The following is a 22,353-nucleotide window of genomic DNA, read 5'->3' as shown; positions in this document are numbered from 1 at the left end:
AACACTGTTCTTGCAAGCACAAGCCCATGTTATAAGGAACTAAAAGATGTACTGGCATAAAATGTGAAAGGCAATATTATATTACAGTGGTCAGCTAAGAAAAAGACAGGGCCGTCTGTCCAAAAGATTAATTCCAATTAGCAGTGGTGTATTGCAAAGAGACAAAAACTGCTTTCGGCAGACAGTGTTCTCCAGCTGAGCAGCAGGAATACTGATTCACACATACCTGCTGTCTTCCATTTGTCCCACAAGACTGTAATCTTGTCAGCTTTCTCCGCAGATATCCTGCCACTTGGCTTTTTGCCTCCTTTCTACAGGGGGGGAATAGTATATCTGTACTGCTTAAGGAAAGTGCCAAAAATGGTGTCATTTACGATGCTCTAGTGTTTCCTTTGCATTCATAATTTAAGAATAACTGCAAAATCATCACTACTTGAATATGGTGGATTTTGATTTACATATATTAAGATTATCTCATGATTTCCTATTATTTATTTCTGTAAACAAAATTGTTCTCTGGTCACTAAACTATTAGCATCCTCTACAGTAACTAGAGTCAAATAATAAAAAATATAAAAGCCAGAATGTACAACTCAACAGTCAAAATAAATTGTAATCAGAAGTTGTATCAGATTGTCTGGTCTGAAACTCTTATCTGCTCTTCTTTTTTAGCACTAAAATCTTACTGGGAGTGAAGTAAACAGTTACCTTATCTATACCTGACCTTTTGGGCACATCTCACTTTCTCAGTTCAAACAATAGTATCTAGGTTTTTTCCTAGAACTCTCCCAATACAGTTTCAAGCCTTCAGTTCCAGACCAGGTTTTTTTCTGGACTATTTCATGGAATTTTGAAATGCCTACGCCACTGTTTTACTTCAGTGTAGCATATCCATGCAAATACAGTAATTTACATTAAGGTTGCTTTGACAGAAGTTTCATAGCTTTTACTTTTCTTCCTTTTCTGAAATATTCTTCAGGACCCCACTGAAAGAAGTACTGCAAAGCCTGAGAAATTCCATTGACTGCATTACACAAAACAGAGGGCTTTTTTCCTCTTCTCATTCAGATGTAACGGAACTGATGCTATCTGGTGTAGTTTTTGTCACAACCAACATAGTGAACAATTACATAATAATGCAACTACTCATGATAATTTCATACCAGCCCACCCTGCAGGAACACGAATTTCACAATTAAATAACTTCTGTTCCCTGCAAAACCTGCTAGAAGGCTGTTTTGGTCATGTTCTTAATGACTGGAAACTTGAAGAAGCATTTCATGACACAAATCAGAAGACAGGAGAACGCTTCAGTAGGTGATTTCCCATCCTGGCAGGAATATTTTTGTGCTGGAAATCTGTTGTTGAATAATTCAGGACAAAACCTAGAAATAGTAGTGCTTGTCTCAAATTCCGTGGGGTGATGTGTGAAAAATAATATAACTGTAATACTTTATCCTAGCTAGAATACCTTAAAGTAATTTCTAGCTGTGAATGCTGCAGTTATCTCCACAGTGCCATAACTTTATCACTATACGGCAAGACAAAAGTTAAGTCTTTTCCTCTGCAAGGACATTAAATAACATCTTTCTCTCCATTAGCTTTTGCTGTAGTAGCAGTATTTATTCTCCGAGCAATGGATAAGAACTACGCTGCTTACAGAATAACTCCAGGTTCTTAATGCACTAACAGTTCCAGAAAGGTCCCTGTGTCATTAAAATTAATCTTTTAAAAAATTATTACTTGATAGTTTTTGTGCTACACAGTTTTGAAGGACGTGTTTAACACTAAGTAATTTTAGCAGTGCACTGTAGTCACAAAGGTAGTATAACTGTCATCAGGGATGGGAAATCAAGTTAAAAAAAAAAAAGAGACCCCATTCAACTTTTCATTAACAGTGCAGAGAAGAAACATCACTGACCCTTTAGGAAAGAAAGAGGAATACACCTGGTGCAAACGTTTTCCTGTTTAACACGAGCCTTCAGGAGGTTTGCCCATGATGTATTTATTGACACAGTGAATGTCGGGATACAGTAACAAGTACAGACTACAGCTGCTACAGCCCTGTGATCTGAGGAAGCACCAGAAACAGACAACTCGAATTCACACCCTGGTTCATCGCATGGCCTTGAGCAAATCGCCCCACACCGATGCACAGGAAAGTAAACACTATGTACCTGGCTTACTAGGAATGGCAGAATTATCTAATTGTCACTTAGTCTACAGTTGTGAGTAGTCTTTAAAAATAGTAAGTGCCATAGCTGTTACGCCTACAGAAGACTTACTGCGTCACCCAATTCTTCTCTAATACAGTTGTAAATACACAAAGCAAATAATTAAATACAATGTTCATAGGAGACAGTGAACCCAAATCCCATTTATAAAGTCTTCCCACCTTTTCCAAGAGAGTCACTTGTAGAATTTTGCTCTCTTGTTTATTTAAGAACCTCTTTAACACCAGTGGAAGTCCTACATTTAGATAATCCATTTATTAAAAAAATTATTCATGCCCATCTTTAGCTGAAATAATCTCAAAACCAGCAGCTCTTCAAAGAAAGGTTTTTAGGATCAGTGGTTGCAAGGTACCTGACCGGATTTCACGTCAGTCATCTCAGAAACCTTAAACACCTCTACTCATATTCCTGTTGTCCACCATTACTGGTAATACGGCACAATGAAGGTTTAGAGCAAGTGAGACAGTACTGTGCCAGGCATTGAAAATGTACTACCAAGACCATTACCTAACACGGTTTATAAACTCCAACTTCACATGCTTTCCAAGTGAAGCTAAAGCATCCACATCCAAGAATCACTCCTTAAGCACCTCCTTCATGTTAACTTTAATTACAACAGTTACTATCAGCAAGACCAAGATCACACGCCACCTTCAAGGGATAAGCACCAGCAGGACAATACTTTCATAACAACCATTCAAGATAGGGCAGCTTGACCTCTCTGGGAGTGAAATATCAACTAATTATCTTTTTACAGCCAATTCAATTACAGCACACTAATCACTTGTGTAGGACATCAAGCCAGAAGTTGAGGGCCGGGGAGGAGCAGTGGTTGGGGAAAGGAAGGAAGGAATACTGGCAGTGAACAACCCTCAGTAAGGATGACAAGGCAGTAAACCTACAGCTACAGACGTAACGTTTATTAACGGCCTGCAAATAGTTATTACAGCATTTGGTCTGCTACAAACAGCTAATATTATCCTTATTTAACTGAACTTTTTTAAAAATAAGAGTTATCGGTCCTGAGGTAATAGATGTTTCATTTAAAGGTGACCAGACACAGGGCATTAGGCTCGAATGTTAGAGTCAATTTACCAAACAGCTGGGGGGGGGGGTGAGGGAGGGGGAAAAAAAAAAAAAAAAAGGAAAGATGATCTATTCAGCAGAAAGCAAAATATATTTAACTTTTGTTAAATAAACTATTATTAACTGAAGTTACTGACTTTCACTACTGATCCGAAAGAAAATTATCAAGTGCAATGTATCTACAATAATGCACTCAGTAGAATATTATGCAAAATATGTGTAGGCACACAAAACAAAAATTTGAATCTAATTAATTTATAGCATCCATGAAATCAAATGGCAGAAAGGAGTGTGTTAAAGGATCTCTTCTCACATGCATTTCTGTTAAATGAGTCTTGCACCATTTAGTTCAGCATAGACAACTTTTTCTTTCAAATTACCTGTAATAAAAACAACCACACACAGATAGGCTGCCAGAGTTTCCATACGGAAAACACAATTGCATGCTTCTAATAGCAAAATTCAAACCTCCCTAATGTGAAACACAGACAACACATTTAACAAATAGTTTGCTTTCACTGCTAGTTGAAAAACATAAACCACGAAGGCACCAAGACTGACAAACTGTTAACTGAGAAAATTCTGTTCCATTAGTATCTTACAAAGCTAACTTCAATTAACAAAAAACCCTAACAGAATGTCAGAGCCAGGTTTTAGGTTAATTTGACAAAACCCAAAGCATTTAAGAACTAAGGGTTCTATATTATTCTTGGTTTATGCTGTTGAGTTGTCTTGCCACAGGGTAAAGACCTTACTGAGTATACTCCTGCATTACAAAACTTAGAGAAGAAAAAAGAACCATTACTAGCACCAGCATAATTGTAGTATAAATAAACACAATTCCCCAAATCCTAAATCAGGGAAGTTGAGTCAATAAGAATTCCAAGTACGTAGCTCCAGTCAGTTTACTCCCCAAAACGATCATAACGGCTGCATTTAAGTTTCTATACACAGACAACACGCACTAGAAGGGATTTAAAGTACTACATGAGTTAGAATGTACATTTATATGAAAAAAAAGCCCCACCTATTTATCTCAATGGGTTCATATTACTTTAGCTACATGAATAAGACAGTAAAGATAATAAACCTATCCACCAGAACTACAAAAAATCTCTAGTTCAAAAGACCATTGGACAGGTTTAGTTTAATCATTTAAGAACAGATTTATTGTTTGTTCAACGGGACCTGAAAAGGAGAATTAAATGGACAGTCTTCCAGTACGAGCAGTAACTCCTAGGCAGAGCAGAAGCTCTACTCGTCAGCTGTTCACCACTGAAGTTTTTAGCCAATTAAATCTGAATATTCACTGAGACATTAAAATATTACACTCTAGGTAATTTAACCTCCACAGATTTTTTTTCTTGTAGTTGCAATATCAATTCATTTGACTTCAAAATAAGCCAAATTAACTATTTCAGGGTGAAGCTAAAAGAAGAAACAAAGTGTCCAGATCCCCAGAACGTCAGTCGGTAGGTCCAGACAAATAGTTATAAAGGGGCATGAGGAAACAGGAGTGAATCTTGTGTTCTGTGTTTTAATGCCAACTCACTGGAGTTAATCACTCTATTACCACAACCAGACACTGCGACAGTTACATAGCTACATCTCCACAACGGAACAGAGCCAAAACCAGCCAGCCCATCCTGAACCCCGAGACCTATTCTGCTGAGAGTGCCACACTCCCAGTCAGGAACCTGGAACTCCAGCCTACAGCAATCAATTTCACTACTATTCATCACTGCCATTAAACTGTTTGAACACCTTTTTAATTTGATCTTCGGAAATTAATATTGAATTCAAATGTTCTTAATTGAAAAAAAAAAAAAAAAAAAACCAAAACACCTTACAGTAGAGACTACAAAAAGCTGCTATTTTTGATCCTTAATTTACCTTCCTCTCTGTAAGCAACTTCAGTTAACCAAAGGTTTTTCTTATGAAAATGACTCTCATCCATATTAAATCATCCTGTGGAAACAAAGACTTCACTCAGAGGGAGGGTTCATCCAATCCACTAAAATTATAATCATTTAATAAAAGTAATGACTACTCTGTATTTAAAATATTTTCCCAGGCAGCACTTTAGCATATTGTGTATTCCAAACAAAGCGCTATTGCATAATCATTAACTCTGCACTACATAGACCTTACAAAGAATATAACGAAGATTCTAGTAAAATAAAGAATATTTTCTTACGGATAGAAAACACATCCATATATGCCCATTAAGATTATAGGACAGGTTTTTGTTTGCTATAACGCAGTTCAGATTAAATGCAATGTTTTGAGATGTGTAAAGGAAAAATAATGTCATTATTTTATACTGAAAAAAGTAGGACAAGAAGGAAGTAATCTGGCCAACATCACTCCGATGATCTGGGCTCAGAACACAAAATCTTTTTTCTTCCCATGTCATATTCACTGGATCATGATATTACCCCAACCGTATTTTCAGAAACTGCTAGACAAAAATTCCTACAAACACCCAAAACCAAAAGGGACTAACAGACATTTTTCAAACTACACAATAGCTGTTGAACCTTAGAATCTGCCACAGTGAAGCCTTTTTTAAAACTGTGTGTAAAACTGTCTTAGAAATGAGAGGAGAAATCCTTATGATTGTTTTCTTTACTGTAAATATGATGTAAGGCTATCTTCAAATGTGATATTTTAAAAAAGTGTTCTCAAATCCGATTTGAAAAGAATTGCTTGAGACAAATATTCTGCAGCCAGTCAGACAATAACAGTTCTGCAATTATCAGCACCTGCATTACAATTGAATGGATTTAAATTACCAAGGGGCCATGGCAGATACCCTACTGACAACAATTAGCATAAAAATGTTCTACAGTTTAAAGCTGTGGGTGGGAATTACAAAAGGTTAACAGACTAAATATAAAAATCTTTTTGAATATAAAATCAATGTGCTTTGTTACCGAAATCTGGGTACTGTAATTTAACCAAAATAGGGTTTAGAGTATCTGGCAATCTTCCATATGTGTGAGCATGGCTTTTCTTTTAAGCAAAATGCCAAGCAGACAGTCTGAAAGTTTCAAACAAAACAAACCAAAGACCCAAAGCAACGAAAGCTCTTTTTTTTTTTTAAATTTCCTTAAACTTAGCACCAAAATTAACATAACTCTTATCAAAGCTCAGAATTATCTTCCTATGTAGGCAGATTCAAAATCCCAAATTATTTTACTGCATGATTTAGAGAGGGAAATATTTTAGAGGTCAAAATAGAGTACGCTAGAAGTTTCTGGACCCGACTCAAACAGTTTTTTCCAAAGGTCATCACTACATCACAACATCTACGTTTTCAGAAGTAGCTTCTACTTCTGTGTATCTACCAGGGGAAACTAAAAAATAAAATAATCAAAATCTGTTTTCCATAATGCTTGGGACTACAGCTTTGTTTTATTTAGACTGAAGATACAAGTAGAATAAATGAAAACAAAGAAATTCTGCTCATTAAAAATCCTAAATGAAAATGTCTCATTTTATGAGAACATATAGATATAATTGACACCAGCAAAAGCACTTTCAGTAAAAATACAAACTTGAGAAGTCTTAAAATATTATCTAGGTTGTCCTTTGTGGTTTTTGGGTTTTGTTGACAAGATAAATGGTCATATAAGGACTTGGATGTATATAAACTCAAAGTAAGAACTTTGACATGAAAGCTTAATTCCTTTTACCATCCAATAATTTATCTTTTTAAAAAAAACAATTAAGAAGTCTCAGAATAACATAATTACCCCTGGGAAACATATCATAGGCTACAGAAGTTGCAGTAAAGCAAAGCAGATACCAACTTTTACACATATTCTAGTACAGATCTGTACAAACAGGACTTGTCTTCCTTTTTTTGTTTTCTCACAAAGATTTTCCAATATTATAGCATACTTATTTTAAATGAATATTAACAAATATTTCAATTAATATTAAGATTACAAAAATCACAGAAGAGAAACGACCACCTAACTTTCCCCCCTTAATGAAAATAAGGGAGTTTTGGGGAGAAGGTATGAGGGTAGGGGTGAACAACACAACAGAAAAGTCCTAACTCACTAAGTTCTGGAGCAGCCATTATCCAGACATTGCCACCAAGAGAAAAATGGTTAAAAATCAAAATAGTGATTGCAGAGTAGTTTCAGGGAACGCTCACATATATAGATACACAGCACATTGATTGGTCAATTACAGCAGCAGACAGAAGGTGGTACACTCTCTGGGTATGGGTGTACATACCCAGCTTGTTTCATTCGCACAAAAAAGAAAAAAAAAATGTAGTGGGGGGAAAAGAGATCATCTCTGTTAATTATTTCTGCACAGACAGATGTTTACCTAAAGGGTAATTCACTCTAAACACAAGCTTAAGTACTACATTGCAAAAAGTCTCAAAATACTTGGAATGAAGTAGAGGAAGAAACAAGATGGGAGTGACTGGAAGGAACATATTTAATTCAACCAATTAAAAGACAGTAATATGATTTCCATTTCGGTTTAGGTTCTCTGTATACGAAAGGCCTGAAACAACTCACAACCATTTCCACCAATGAAGTAAGAAGAAATATGCCAGTCCTACCCAAAGTCTGCGTCATTTTTAGAGAAAGAAGACTCCAAAAACCTTGATACAAAAACCCCCAAAGGTATAATCTGCAAAATACTCATTTAACAACTATTCCTTACTATTTTACCTCCAGCTAGGCTGCACCCTCGCGTACAAATGCTTTGTACTCTTCTTCAATATTCCCCCTACAGCAATACAAGAAAGCCTACTCTAGCTTAGCCTATCTTTTCTTTTTTAATTTAAACATTCAATGCAATATAAGCCTTGAGTAAAATATGATCTTGAGATTATTCATCCACACAAGCTACCAGATGTAAAAATTGTAAAAATATGCTTAAATCTCATTGTCTTGAAAATATCTTAGATGGTTTATGAAAGGCTTTGCTGTACTGAGACTGAGGAGTCCATAAAACTCAGTTTGACTGCAATGGAACTCATTCTTCAAAGAGTACCATCTTTGCACAGAGAACCCCATTCTATGATTCTATGAACTCTGTTTAATATCAGGAAATGCTGCAGGACACAGTTCAGCAAAAATAAAAAAGAAACCAAAATCTACAACAACATGAACCTACCTTACAATACTACGTATCTAACGTTCAGTGAAAAATCTCACCCTGTTGCACTGAAACAGCAACAGAAACATACCCATCTGCCAGAGAACAATCTTTGAGATGAGATTTTATAAACCCACATTCACATGTTTTATTGAAATCTTGAAGTTATTGAACTCCTGACAAAATTATTATTCTCAAGTTTCACACGGTTTTAAAAAAGTAACAGTTCAGATGACCATGGCTTTGCTTTTTTGAACTGATTTTTCCCCCAAGGTATCAGTTCAATGGAAGTTCCCAGTTCTAGTATTCTTTTTTCCCTTTCACCACCTGTTAGTTCATTTGTCAATAGAGCAGGTTCACTCATTGGTCTTTTTCCTCCTCAAAGCTAAAAAAAAGTTATGGATAGTGGTGATATCTTTTATTTTATATCTATTCCTACTTTTAGGGATATACACAATAATTGTTTTAACATCTGGGAATGACGTGTTCTTTCAGCAGAGGGAGAGGTTCATGAGAAGTGAGAAAAGAGCAAATGAAAGCTACAAAACATTCTCAATACACAAAAGGACAATACTAGAGAGACCTGTATGGGCCTCAAAATTTGGTTCTAGTCTCAGATGCATGGTTGCGCACAGCAAAGTCAGCGTACCCCTACACCTGTTAATTGTAAAATGTGCAGGGTATGCTGTAACTTGTATCTTCTAACACTATTATTAAAAAAATGCAGTTTTGTTACGTAAAGTCTCTCTAAAATTTGTAAAGATTACTGTGCACATACAGCAAATAGACTCAAAATAAACACAGTAATTTCCATAGATACCTATAACAGTGCTTCTAATGCCAATTTTTTTTTTCAAATGTTCACATCAAACCATGGCAATACAACAAAGATCTGCTATGACCATTAGTAATATTTTATTCCAGTTGCTATAGAGGCAGCTGAGGAAACATTCAACGTCTTTCTTTTAGGTCCATTAAAACAATATTTTCATTATTATTTGAGCAATAGATTTAAAATTCATGTAGATATTTAGAATGCAGATTTCCCCTATTACTTTTAAAATCTAAGTAGCATCATTTTAAGGAACATTAAAAGAAACTGCAGTGGAAAAGGCAGATTCTGCAATTCTGTTACTAGCTCTACTTCAAAATCTCATGAGACAAACAGTGAAATACTACATAACCACACTTTGTTCCAGCGAGTACAACAGAGATCTCTTGAGATACTACAGACAACCATGAGATAGCATGCTCTGGCCATGTAATTATATTGAGTCTCTCGTCCTGATGCTTGTCTCACGGAGTTAAACATGTACATTTAAATTCACAGAACTTACGCACACTAAGACTAATTCGTTCTTTCAAGGAACCCCCTCGTGGTGCAGAGAAATCAATGAGAAGCAGCAATTCTGAGGAAGGGCTGCACACAGATCAACTGAATACAGAACTGTGGGCTCTAACAGGTTCTCATTACTATACCCAAGTAAGTGTCTTTTCAGACCTTTAGTAGAAAAGGGAAACTGTTCAGGAAATAAAGTTATTGCAGACAGTTTAGATATTAAACTTACATATTGTTGTTAATGAAAAATTATTTCTCCTTAGATGACGAATTTACATGAGTCCAAAACCTCATATTTCTTTTTCCATGTCAGGTGTGGAGAAGTCAGGGTTCTTCACTTTTGAAATATGGTAATTATGACATAAAATTCCAGATAAAATAATCAAAATTACAGCAAATACCTATCAGCTAAAAAAAAACCAGAAACTGCTAGCTGAAACACAGGTCAGATAAAAACAAAACAAGAAAATAGAGTAGAAACCTAATTATAGCTGCAGTTCCCCTTTGTCCCCACCCAGGAAAACCTATGAAAAGGCAGATTTAAAATAATCTGATTTCGCAGAAATTCTTTATTTGTCACTGCCCGCAGGAAAGAGGGGGTAGAGTCAAAACCTTTTTTTTCCGCAGAATATTTGTCTGTAGTGGAAATTATTAACAAGTCTTCAAAGAAATCTTTGCTGATCCTCAGGCTGCTTCTACTGATGATGTCAAGAATTTCAGGTTTTCAGTGGAGAAGTGGGAAACATGGATAGGGAAGGGGGCTTTGAAGTTAGCTCAGAAAAGATGACACAAAATATAAAATAAATCATGTTAATGTTTGATCATGCCAACACAGATGTCAAAAGTAAAACTACTGACCTCAAACATGAGCAGAATCAGATATTCAACAATGAATCAAAAATACAAATAGACTGTTCTGAGTCTTCAAGATTAAAAAAAAACAGTAAGTTTAAGGAAAAAAAAAAAAGGCACCTGATAGTGTTGTTATTCCACTGTTTAATACAGATTCTGTCTGGTCAGCTGTCCAGACTATTCCTTAATATGATTAGAAATCAAGCATTCAGGGTTGAGGGTTTTTGTTTTCTTTTTAAACATACTTAGTTGCTGCTGCTTCCAGTTACGGACATGATCACAATCTTATTTCTGATACCAAACCTCTACTTGAGTAAGGAGAAAAAAAATTGTTGTCACCTATGAAAAAACATTTCATTCTTTTTCACTGAAAACACTACTAACATGCATGTGACTGACCTATAACACTTTCTTAGAAGATACTCTCTCTTGCAAATACAAGTGGTGAGTCAGTTGTTATGGTAACTATTTTTCTTTTCTTTTTTTTTTTAACTAACATATGACAGCGTGTGTGTCATCTGATGCTGTTGCTGAATTAAGTTACACATTCACTTTTGTCAAACAGTCTAAAAAGGGCTTCTTGGAAGAAGAAATAGTGGGGAGAAAATAGGACATTTTTCGCAGGCACTTTGCTTTAGCAGGTATCAAATTGCTCCAAATCCTTACATTATAACATGTCCAACTACGTGTGAAAAGATGCAGGTTTGGCTTGGCTCTCCTGCATGCTCCAAAGATCAATCATCATACTTACTCCTTCCTTTTCTGGTAAATTGCAATGTATAAAATCCTGCAAAAATAATCTCTCTCACCATAAACTTACTCACTTTGATGAATCTAAAATTTCAATTAATCAAATTGAGTATTGCTAATTAAAGGACAATCCCAAAACATTTACAGTCAAGTTATTTCTGGTACAGATTAATATCATAAAATCTTAAGGTTGGAAGAGACCTGCAAGATCACCAAGTCCAACCGTCAACCTAACACCACCATGCCTACTAAACCACGTCCTGCAGTGCCACACTTTCTTTGAACACCTCGAGGGATGGTGACTCCACTACTTCCTTGGACAGCCCACTCCAGTGTTTGATCACTATTTCAGTAAAGAGTGATATGTAAAGATTAGATATGTATTCTCCTGAATTATCAAGGTCAGAAATAAAACTTTAGCACTATTACAAACAAAACATTTTAAATACGGAGTGGCACAGAATAATTCCACCTCCCCCCCCCGATTATTTAATTACACACATCATATCCATTAAAGCATTTATTATGTGTTTAAATTTACGCACACAGTTAGCTTTTTGTTAGGTTGGAGCTATGACATAATGATGTGAAGAGTAGCTCTTTTTTGTTACCTTTTTTGTTAAGCCAACTGCCTACAGTTCCATGAGCTCCAATCTTGGAAATCCAGACTTGTTTGTCTTGTATCCTGCTTAGTCAGTTATTTTAATGTAGGTCTAGTTGAACTATGATCTTGCTGCTTAAATAACCAACTAAAATTATCAGTTACTACTTTACCTAACTGTGTTTTGTTCCTCATTAAAATCCAATGTTATCAGTTGAATGCTAACAACGGTAAAATAAAAAGGCAATTCATTCATCCATAATGAACCTTCAAAAAAGTATCTCACTTAGAGACACTTTCAGTGGAACTCAGTTGGAGTTAGGGAGTGAAAGAAGCATCGAATAGTGATAAGCTTGAATTAGATGGCAAAATACTTAAGGCTAAGCACTTGCAACCTACAAAGAGTAGAAGTCAAAACTTGATTTTTTTTTTTTTTTTTTACAGCTTCAATCTTCTAAACAATAAACCAGTGACATTTGCGTTGGCTTAATTCAAAAGCTCCATACATTCCTAGCCCTGTTTTCAATTCAAAGCTTGTTACTCAGACTTGTAAATTCCCCTCAATTTAAGACATGTAGCACAATAATGTTCTTCAATCCAGAAATATGAAAAATATTTTAGCTGATGCAGCAGAAATGTGATGATATGAAGTAAATGTAAACCAGAGTGATTAAAACAATCTGGACAACTAGCAAGATTATGTCACCAATACCAGTGCCTGGAAATTTCTTTATTACACTGATGTCTTGTAATAACATTAGGAATACAGAAGAGAACATTCTTCAACATGCACGCGTTGCTTCCCTTAGCATAGCAAACTGAAATAACCAAATAACATTGCTACTCTAAATCCATTTACTGATGTATCTAATAATTCTTTAAGCAGTCATTATTATCTTTTCTAAAAAGACTCCTGGAAAATAATACTGAAACAAAAAATACTGTAAAAATAAATCACTAGTACTAAGAAAAAAAAACAAACAAACCAAAATTAAGAGCTCCATTGATACCAAGCTTACTTGCTTGGTCAATATCATGAAACTACTAGAAATTAATCGTAGGCATAAGATACGTGTTACTAAATAGTAACTAAAGAGACTTTACAGTCAAACTACATCTAATACATCTTTCATGGTCGTGGATCTCATTACCTCTATGAAATATGTAAAAACATCCATATTTAAACAATAGCTACATATATGTTATTACTGAACAACAAAACCTCTTGGAACTCTTTCAGTGACGGTTCATCAATACTGGATAAAAACTGGATGATTCTCCATCACTGCACGATTATATCCACACTATAGGCAGTGATGCACGAAAGCCTCAAGGATCTCATCATTTACCCATCAGCAGAGGTTACTCCCAAGGTCTTTTCAGTTTGCCAACATTTCTCTTCAAAAACAGAAATAAGAATCAGAAATCAGTAGAGCAATTGCTGGAGTTAAGAATCTTGCAATAGCTCTTCAAGTGTTCTTCACTCTTCTTTTCCTTCCTTCTCTTTCTTCCTCCCTTCATTCCTTCCAGTCTCATAGGCATCTGCTCCCCCTCTTTCTACCTGCTCCGTCTCACTTCATCTAACTTGCCTTCCAGTACCAATTATTCCAATGTCCCTGACCCAACACACAATCCGTCCACTGAAATCAATTATGATTAGTTAACTCTGAGAAGTCCTGCTATTTGTCTGCCATGAACACTCAGAAAGACAACCCTATCTTACGAAGAAATCACTCTGGACATGACCTCAACAGAACACTTAAAAATTAAAAAATAAAAGCCTAACTCTTCAAAATTCTGGCACCATAAACACATTGTACTCTTAAATACAATTCAGATGACAGAGTAGCGGAGTCCTCACACTCTGCTGCAGCTGACATTTTCTAATCACTGAACATCAAGTAAAGCAAACATCTGTGTTTGAAGGATATTTAAAAGCAGACTAGAATTCTCTGCATCCAAGAGGTCCTGCTGAAGTAACGCTGACATTAAGTGACCATCACAAACAGGCAACAAAAGGAAATTATTTTTATGCGTGACCCAAAGATCTGGCAGTGAAATGCCCTTGGAATAAGCCAAACAAAAGGACTAATTATTTAATACTGGTAGTTTTGGGATATCTTAAAATACTTCAAGAGTTAAGTGCTTTTCATTTGTTTCAGTGAGTTATAAAACAACTGAAAGGACAAAACAGAACTCCATGAACTAGTAATCTTTTGCAAATTAGGCATGCCAGTGTGACAATGAAAATGATAAGGGCAGGACAGCAGGAGACAGAGGGATGGCTAGGATCAACACGTGTGGCTGTTGCACTGTCACTTTGTTGTTCCATCTTTTTACAGGACAGAAGAATGTTTCAAACTTACGGAAAACAAAGCAATTATTTGTACATATATTACTCCACCTACGTAAGTACAGGTGCACATGCACACAAAGACGCATACCCAAGTCATGACACTAAGACTAGAAAACCATGGCTGACTGCCTGTAACAACAGGATGCCCTGAAAAGCCAAAACTGTCTTTAGCTCAATGAACTATGTAAAAGAATTACTAGGGTTTTTTTTGAAGTCCTAATAAAACACATTTTCTGCGTTTTCTCTGCAATGCCATCTTCCCAAAAACACTGATATGCCTCCTCTAAAAGTGCTTTTTCTTTTGCAACATATGGTATCCCCTCCAGAGAGTCACAAGAGATTTTGTTTCTAATTGATTAAATTGCATGAGTCACAGACAGGATTTGCACACGGATTGCAAATGCAACTGCTTGTTTTTCATGCATTTCACAAAGTAACACATAGCTAGGACAGTCACCTCTGCAGTACCAGCAACCAAGTGGTCAAGAAAAACCTTTCTCAGAAGTATCAAATTTGAAACTTCAAATCAAAGTCACTAACTCTTGTGATTTGACTACATGGCCAGCACTATTTTGCGTTTTTCTCTTAAACATCTTTGTTGCAATTAGGGGATCAAGAGAAAGTGTTATGTCTTCTAGTGTTATGGATACAGAGTAAGACTTTGTCAATTCTGGTGTTTCAAATCTCACAATATAAACAAACAGAACAAAATTTACCACGTTTAGAATCCTAATCCTTCTGAAGGAAGAGTAGTTTGACTCTTGACTTCACTGCTTGGACTGGCAGTACTAGAACTGGTTACTCCAGCATCAAAATAATTCACAGGCAAAAGCTTGTTGGCTGTCCATTTACCAAGAATTAAAAATCAGACATGACAAAAATCACAAGAGTATTAAGTCAGGAAAAAATTAAAAATTTCTGCCTGCACCACCTGCTTGAATATTTTATATAAATGTAAAATGGCTTATAGCTGAATGTTTCTGACTTTTCCTGAAACCAGCACTCCCACAATTGAAGATACTGTACCTGCGGCATTTATGGGACCAGTTTCACCTGTCAAAGTTGTTATGAGAAATATACGAAGCACTGGCAGCATTTCTGAACACTACTGAAGAGGATAAAATCTGGACCCTAGATTCAAATATTAGGTCCTTTTCATTCTTACTAAATTAGTTGTCTTATTGAACTATTACATGAGCTCTTTTGACCTTACCGCACACCAGTATGTTTTGCCTGATTAAAATAACTGAAAAGAAACCCTAGGAGGGATAGACTTCTCTCCTAAAATTGAAGCAGTCATAAATTTTTTTTTGTTATATTTATTATGAGAAATTCAGTGCTCTGTGTTTAAAAAAACCCCAAAACTTAAGAACTGTCTGTGTGTATTACAAAGGCAGTTTCTTATACTCTCAAGTTACTTTACTGCTATGCAAAGAGACTTTTTCATTTTCCAGTTAACCAAAAAGCTGAGCAGTCAACTAATCCATTATCTTTACTCACCATGCTGGCTGCTTGAAGCATCTCCCGCTCCACACAGAGTGTCAGATGCAAATTCTGGCTCTGTCTCCCTTAGGGATTGGTAAATCAGCTAGCGCAAATCCAGAACTGCTAATAACAGAAATGGTAGATTTCAGTTCCCAGATGTAACATATGTTAAAAGACAGCTTATACACTCAAATCCAGTGAAAGAAAATAATTTTGACATTTTTGTCTGTTTGCATTGACAGGTTTTAAAGTCTTAATTAAGTCCAAATATAAGAATAAATTTACCTTGACAGTCATTAGGTTCTCAGTATATTAAATTTACAGCTGAGTATACAGCAGAAAACATACATTAAGCATAATGAACCTCTCCAAAAACTTTAGTAGATTTTGTCAAACAGAGATAATAGTTGACAAATGGGGATATATAATTCTGTGTTTTCCAAGTTCTGTTGAAGTGCTGCACAAACTTAAAGCAGTGACTTCCCTAATAAACAAAGAATCAAGTTTCACAGCTTCAAATAAATACTTCACTGTAGATTCTATTTCATCTGATACCGTACTTGAAATAATTATTGTTGAGTATTTACAATTCAGACATCAGCTATTATCCTTCACAGAGAAAAAAGAAAATTGTTACTATTAAAATATATAGAGCGATCAAATGTTGAGTGAGATTTTTGAAACAAATTTCAGTGAGATTTAAACGTTCTTGGCTTCTTAGAAGTATTAGCACATTCAGCAGTTTCCAGGGACTTTAGGGAATTTATCAATACTTCAAAAATCAATTATTAATTTACGATTGCAAATCAATATTTAGAAGAACAATTTTTATGCTCCTGTTTTTTGAAGGCAGAGCTTTTTGTACTTCGTTGAATAGAGAATCCTTCCTTGAATAGTCAGAAGCCACCAGCTGGGGGTGGGGGATGGCAGTAAACAACTTGCAGTCTTTAAAGGCTCGATATTACATTATAAAAGTATAGTTGACAATCACAAAAACATCTCAGCACAGAAAAAAGGTATTTGCTACTATTTTTAGGGTATAATACTTGCATATTTGCTGTAATTTATGAAGTTAGTATACCAACTAACAGGTTTTGGATTACTGCATACACACATTAACCAAGGGAAACATATAATGAAATTGGCTCTTCCCCACATTACATACACAGCAGTTAACTGGTTTCCTCTCAGTTTCTTCAATTAACTCAAATAAGTTGGCAGCAGAACTTGACAGGTTTTGGTGGCTTCTGATGCCAGTCCAGATCTCCAGACCCTGATGATTCACCGCTGATCATCAAAAAAAAGCAACGAAGAGTTAGTGGGCCAGAATTATACATTGACTATCTCTTACTGTTACTGTATCACAATGTTACAAGGTCAGGTAAAGTTTTTAAGTCAGAGCATAAAACACTCTCACCGTACTTCTTACTCAAAGAGGCAGTAGAACTCTCTATTTTGGCCAGCAGCATTAAACAGGGGAAAGTCAATGGCTGATGAAGATGACTAAGGTTAAAACTAACAAAAACGTTAAAAATTACTACTGAGGTGAAAGAAAATCTCAACCAAATCATAATCCATTTAACAGAATGATCCATTATAGCTTTATTTGTTAAATCTTTCATAGCATTTCTGGTGGGTTGACCTTGGCTAGCCGCCACATGCTGACCCAAGTGCTCTCCACTTCCTCTCCTCAACAGCAAGGTGGGATGAAAATAAGATGCAAAGGCTCATGGATCAAGACAAAGACAGGGAGATTGTTTACTGACTGCCACCACGGGCAAAACAGACTCCGGGAAAATTATTTATTGCAAATTAAGATAGGCTTGAATAGTGAGAAACATAGATAAATTAAAACAACATCTTCCCGCCCCATCTCACTCCCTTTTTTCCCCAAGCTCAACTTCACTCCTTCATTCGCAACTCCTCTACCTCCTAAAGCAGTGCAGGGAGATGAAGAATGGGGGGCAGTTGTGGTCAATCCCTAACAGTCCCTCTCTGCTCCTCCTTCCTCCTCATGTTTTTCCCCTCCTCCAGCACAGGTCCTCCACAAGTCACAGTTCCTGTCGGGAGAATCTGCTCCTGAGTGCAACTGCTGTGGTGTGGGGTCCTCCATGGGCTGCAGTGTATCTGTTCCACTGCGGTCCTCTTCATGGGCTCCTCAGAAATGCCTGCTCCACCAGTTTCTTCCAAAGCTTCCACAGGCTGCAGGAGAAATATCTGCTTTGATATCTGGTGAATCTCCTCCTCTCACCTCAGTCTCTACAGGATTATTTCTTGCACTGTTTTCCCCTCACTGTTATGCAGTGTTTTACCCTTTCTTAAACATACTTTCACAGGGGTGTCACCAGCTTTGCTGATGGGCACAGCTTTGGTCAGCAGCGGATCTGTTGCAGAGCCAGCTGTGTCCAGCACAGGGCAGCCCCTGGCCTCTTCTGACAGAGGCCATCCATGCAGCCCCCCATTATCAAAACCTTGCCACGTAAGCCAGCATTAGAAGTTACTCCAGTTAAAATATTATTCTGAGGGAAAAATCAACGAAGAGTAAAATTTTTTGCTTATGATTTTATCTTCATGTTGCTTATTTAAAAATGGACTGAGGACAGTAGGTTCTTGTATTGAGCACCTATAAAACTTATTCTCACATCATTGTTGTTTTGGGAACAGGAGAAAGTGAAGGAAATAATTACGATCTCATATCTCTCCAGACATAACTATTGTAAAATTGAAAGTAACCATATATTCAAGGTAAAGTAATACAAATGCAGCTCATCAACCAAACAGCTCACTCGTATAGGTAAAAATCACTTGGAGCTTTGGTAGATACAGTTGTTGCAGAGTCCCAACAGAAAGCTAGCAAACACGCACAGGTAAAACGCTGCCCAAGTCATTCAGAGCCTCCAACGCTTGTGAAAGTGAACACCTCGCAAAGACAGAGTAAACAATATAATCCCTACTCAGCTTGGACAATCATGACATTAAAGCAAACTTGTGTTCCCAGAAGGATGGGAAGAAGATACACACTCATTACTTTCAATGAAGGCAGTTTCTTCACAAAAGCCAAGCTATTGCTCTGCCTGAAACACTTATCTAGACATTTATTTCAAACTGAAGTCCTGTGAATAACCTTGACTTCCACAAAAATGCATTTTAAAAAGATGTAAAAAACAATTAAGTTTTATCAATAAACAGGAATATCACGCTTTCTTAATACAGAATGCAAATGATTGCACTGCTGAGAAAAGGGAAAATTAAGTCTTCTAAGTACCCAATGAACAGGAGTGGAACAAATTTTCTCTCTTCAAATATATCCTTATAGTAATCTGAAGAGAATACTTCCATGATTGTGTAGAGATTTCTTCAAGACCTATTCAATTCCTTATTGTTCAGCTTACAGTGCCAAAAAAAAAGGCCTGTTAAAGTTAACATCTGCTAACTAATCATGAAACAGACCATCACAACATTCTATAGGGACTGAATATAGCTATGAATTTTGATTACTACCAACTCTGACTAGATTAAAGAAGCACTTTACTGTGAGACTTACGAAACCTCCAAAAACTTATTCCTTTACAGAAAATTCCGGGTTCTGAAAGTACGACCTAGCATTACAAGTATATCTAATACCAAAGATAGAAATAAAGCAATCAGGTGAATTATATTCTTCTGATTTTTTTGATTAAGTCTTTAATTTTCAGAGTTTTAACATCCTACAGTAGAGATTTTGACATGCAAATATTCTTAATATGGGCTGCTGCACAGATCTTCTGAGTTCTATTCCATATGATTTTGCTGCTTGACACCAAGAGCATATGCATGAATGCTGTATTTCAAGTTTTTTGGATCATATCCTTTGAGGTGATACACTCACATTTGAGGCAATAAAAACAATTCACTTATGAGCATCTCTTGACCAGCTGCACTCAAGTTAGAACTACTGTATCCTATGTAAACAGTCCCCTCATGCAGAAGTCAATTGGATTAGAAAAGCTTTCTGTTAAGCCATTGAGTCCATGTCTTCACATTACGATGGCATTTATTTCTGCTCTGTGCTTAACAAATTATAACCTGCTGAGCAATTTTTTACTATTTTCAATTACATAATTTAAACTAATTGGGATTACTCATACACATGCATACCATGCATGCACACACAGTTTGTTTCTTTTGCTATCTTTCCAATCTCTTAATTCAAAAATACTTTCACTTTGAAATTAAAAATCCAACTTATTAAAACCAAAAAACCCTCTCTCTCATTGCAAGAATAAAGATCCATTACAAGAATATTAGATAGGCACTGTAGTTCTGCATTTAATATGAATGAACAGCTCCCTCCCTTTAGAAAAGGTCTCAGACAAATAGCTGTCCCTCTTGCTCTACAAAACTATGCATTTTAGGAGAATTGAGTACTTGGAGGATGCTAAACACTACAGTCAGATCATATGAATCAAAAGAGGGACAACCAAAGCATTATGCCAAAGACTTGTTAATAACTGGACAGCATAATGAATGTACGTACCAGCAGGGTAGCCATTGATCCACAGTCCATCACAGATGTCAGCAGAACAATTAACTATAGTGCTCCATTCATTGAACACGTCATTTCTCCACTGCCCCTTTAAACAGAAATACACATGGATTTTAAATTTCGACAACACTACAGCTAAATTATAAAGAAGGTATTATTTCAGCCAATTTTCAATAGCAAAGTGGGTGGTCCTCAGGGCTTTTTATAAATACCCTTCCAACATTTGTGTGAAAAGTTGAATTGGAGACCACACAACAACCAAGGATTATGTGGCACTCCTCTAAAGGGAAAAGAGAGGGAGAATCAAACATTTCTTGCCCAAGGTTTGTTACTGTGGGATACTATTATGTGAGGTCCCTCAGTTCATATATTACATTGCATTAAATTACATGGCAAGAATGAATAACTGCTCTGTCACATACAGAATCACACATTATTTTGCTTTTTAAAGATTGTGAAAAGTGAAATAGTGTACCAAACTCAATTCCAAAAAGCTTCAGTTATTTAAATCTGGACTGCATGTGACCCAAGAGATACCCTTTATGTAAAATAAAAGTTTGAAGAATTCTAAGGCTGCAAAGCCAAATACCACAGCAGCTTAGGTATGAGGCAATTACAAGTTTCTAGCAACATTAAACTTGCACATGTAATCATGCAATTCAGTATTACGTCATCACGAACATTTTTCTAGATGTAGACTCTACTTTTCTAGAGTACCCTTTCCTACTCAGTATCGTACAACCCTGAGACAATTAGTTCACAGACACTATTTGATTAACATTAAGTAATAGCAGAGGCAACCGAGTCATCTTTGTGGTCCTATACCAAGGGAGGACAGGAAAATCTGTCAGACATTTCACTGGTATTTGTTGACAGAACAGGGAGGGTCACAATCACAAATAGTAGATTCAGATGTGAGAAGAGAGTATAATACTGTATATTGCAGTATGCACTTCTATTCAAAGATAGGTGTAAAAAACATGGAGCTGGCACTGAAAGTTAGTCTGAATTGTTCCCATGTTATTGGAAGAGTTTCAAGTTGAAACTGATAAGGAAATAACCAGACAATGGTCAAAGTACAGGTATGGGCAGTGAAACAACTCAGTAACAAACGTCACTTGTTTTACGCAGTACTAAATCCTGTTTAGTTCTCAGACAGCATTCTTTTAATGTTAGAAGACACACGGAAGTAGAGAATAAGAATATTTAAAATCTAAAGTGATCATGGTTACATTAAGTTGGATACCTGGCTTTTCATGTCATAACAGGAGAGGTACCAACTGAAGTGCTACTATAATCCCAAAATGTGTGTGAACCCAGTTGAAACTCCAGATGGATTTAGCGGCTAAAATTGTAGCACTTTGTTTACACCTTTAGCAATTACAGATTTAAGCTATAACATAAAAGCAAAGACAAAGCAGTTCTTTGGAAATAGACTTCTGATACTACTTGCTTGGCCGACTCCTTCCATCACTTTAAAGCACACGATGCTATCCTTTAGCAGTTATCCCCATGCTAACAGTACTGTTGGTAACTCTAATGTACACAACCTTCAAGCTTCACTGGCATTTTCATAATCTCTGCCTAGTGGAAAAGACTTTTAAAACAGTAGTCAGCTAGTTATGGTCCTGAATGTACATAACAACTGCGAGAAGGTCTAGAAAAATACTCACTGTAACTGGAATTGTACCTAAATTATGTATCGAAATCATAGGGGCCTTCAACTTGCATCATTGTAGGTAAACATACAATAGGATTCAGTTATGTACGCTTCCTCTAGGGATAGAAAAAGGATGGGGGGTATAAAATATGCAACCTTTCTCAGTGGTTCCTTATCACTACCTGTAAAGGCATTGTGCTTGCTTTCAATCAATTCTGATGATTGCCTACTATTAATGTCACTCATTCTCTTAAGTAATTAAGCCACCTCTTTCTTAGATTTGCCTTTGTCTCTCTCTGGCACATTTCCTTGTCTAATCCTCTTTTCCAGATGGC

The 22,353-nt window shown here is 36.3% G+C and overlaps 1 long non-coding RNA gene across 2 annotated transcripts; it reads right to left on the bottom strand.

Annotated features, from left to right (window-relative positions):
• Window positions 1-260: 260 nt before the first annotated feature.
• On the bottom strand, window positions 261-20,448 carry LOC147598156 (uncharacterized). Of its 2 annotated transcripts, none has more exons than XR_015260871.1 (5): window positions 20,350-20,448; window positions 17,763-18,035; window positions 16,999-17,120; window positions 15,849-15,956; window positions 261-311 (listed from the first exon to the last, which is right to left on the bottom strand). It is a non-coding gene; the product is annotated as an uncharacterized LOC147598156 (long non-coding RNA). The 2 variants fall into 2 exon arrangements; XR_015260870.1 differs by having other exon boundaries at window positions 15,849-15,953.
• Between the last annotated feature and the right edge of the window lie 1,905 nt (window positions 20,449-22,353).

This window comes from Chlamydotis macqueenii, chromosome 21 (assembly GCF_036417535.1).
Source record: "Chlamydotis macqueenii isolate bChlMac1 chromosome 21, bChlMac1.mat, whole genome shotgun sequence".
Lineage (NCBI taxonomy): Eukaryota > Metazoa > Chordata > Aves > Otidiformes > Otididae > Chlamydotis > Chlamydotis macqueenii.
This window is presented reverse-complemented; position numbering and strand designations above follow the sequence as displayed.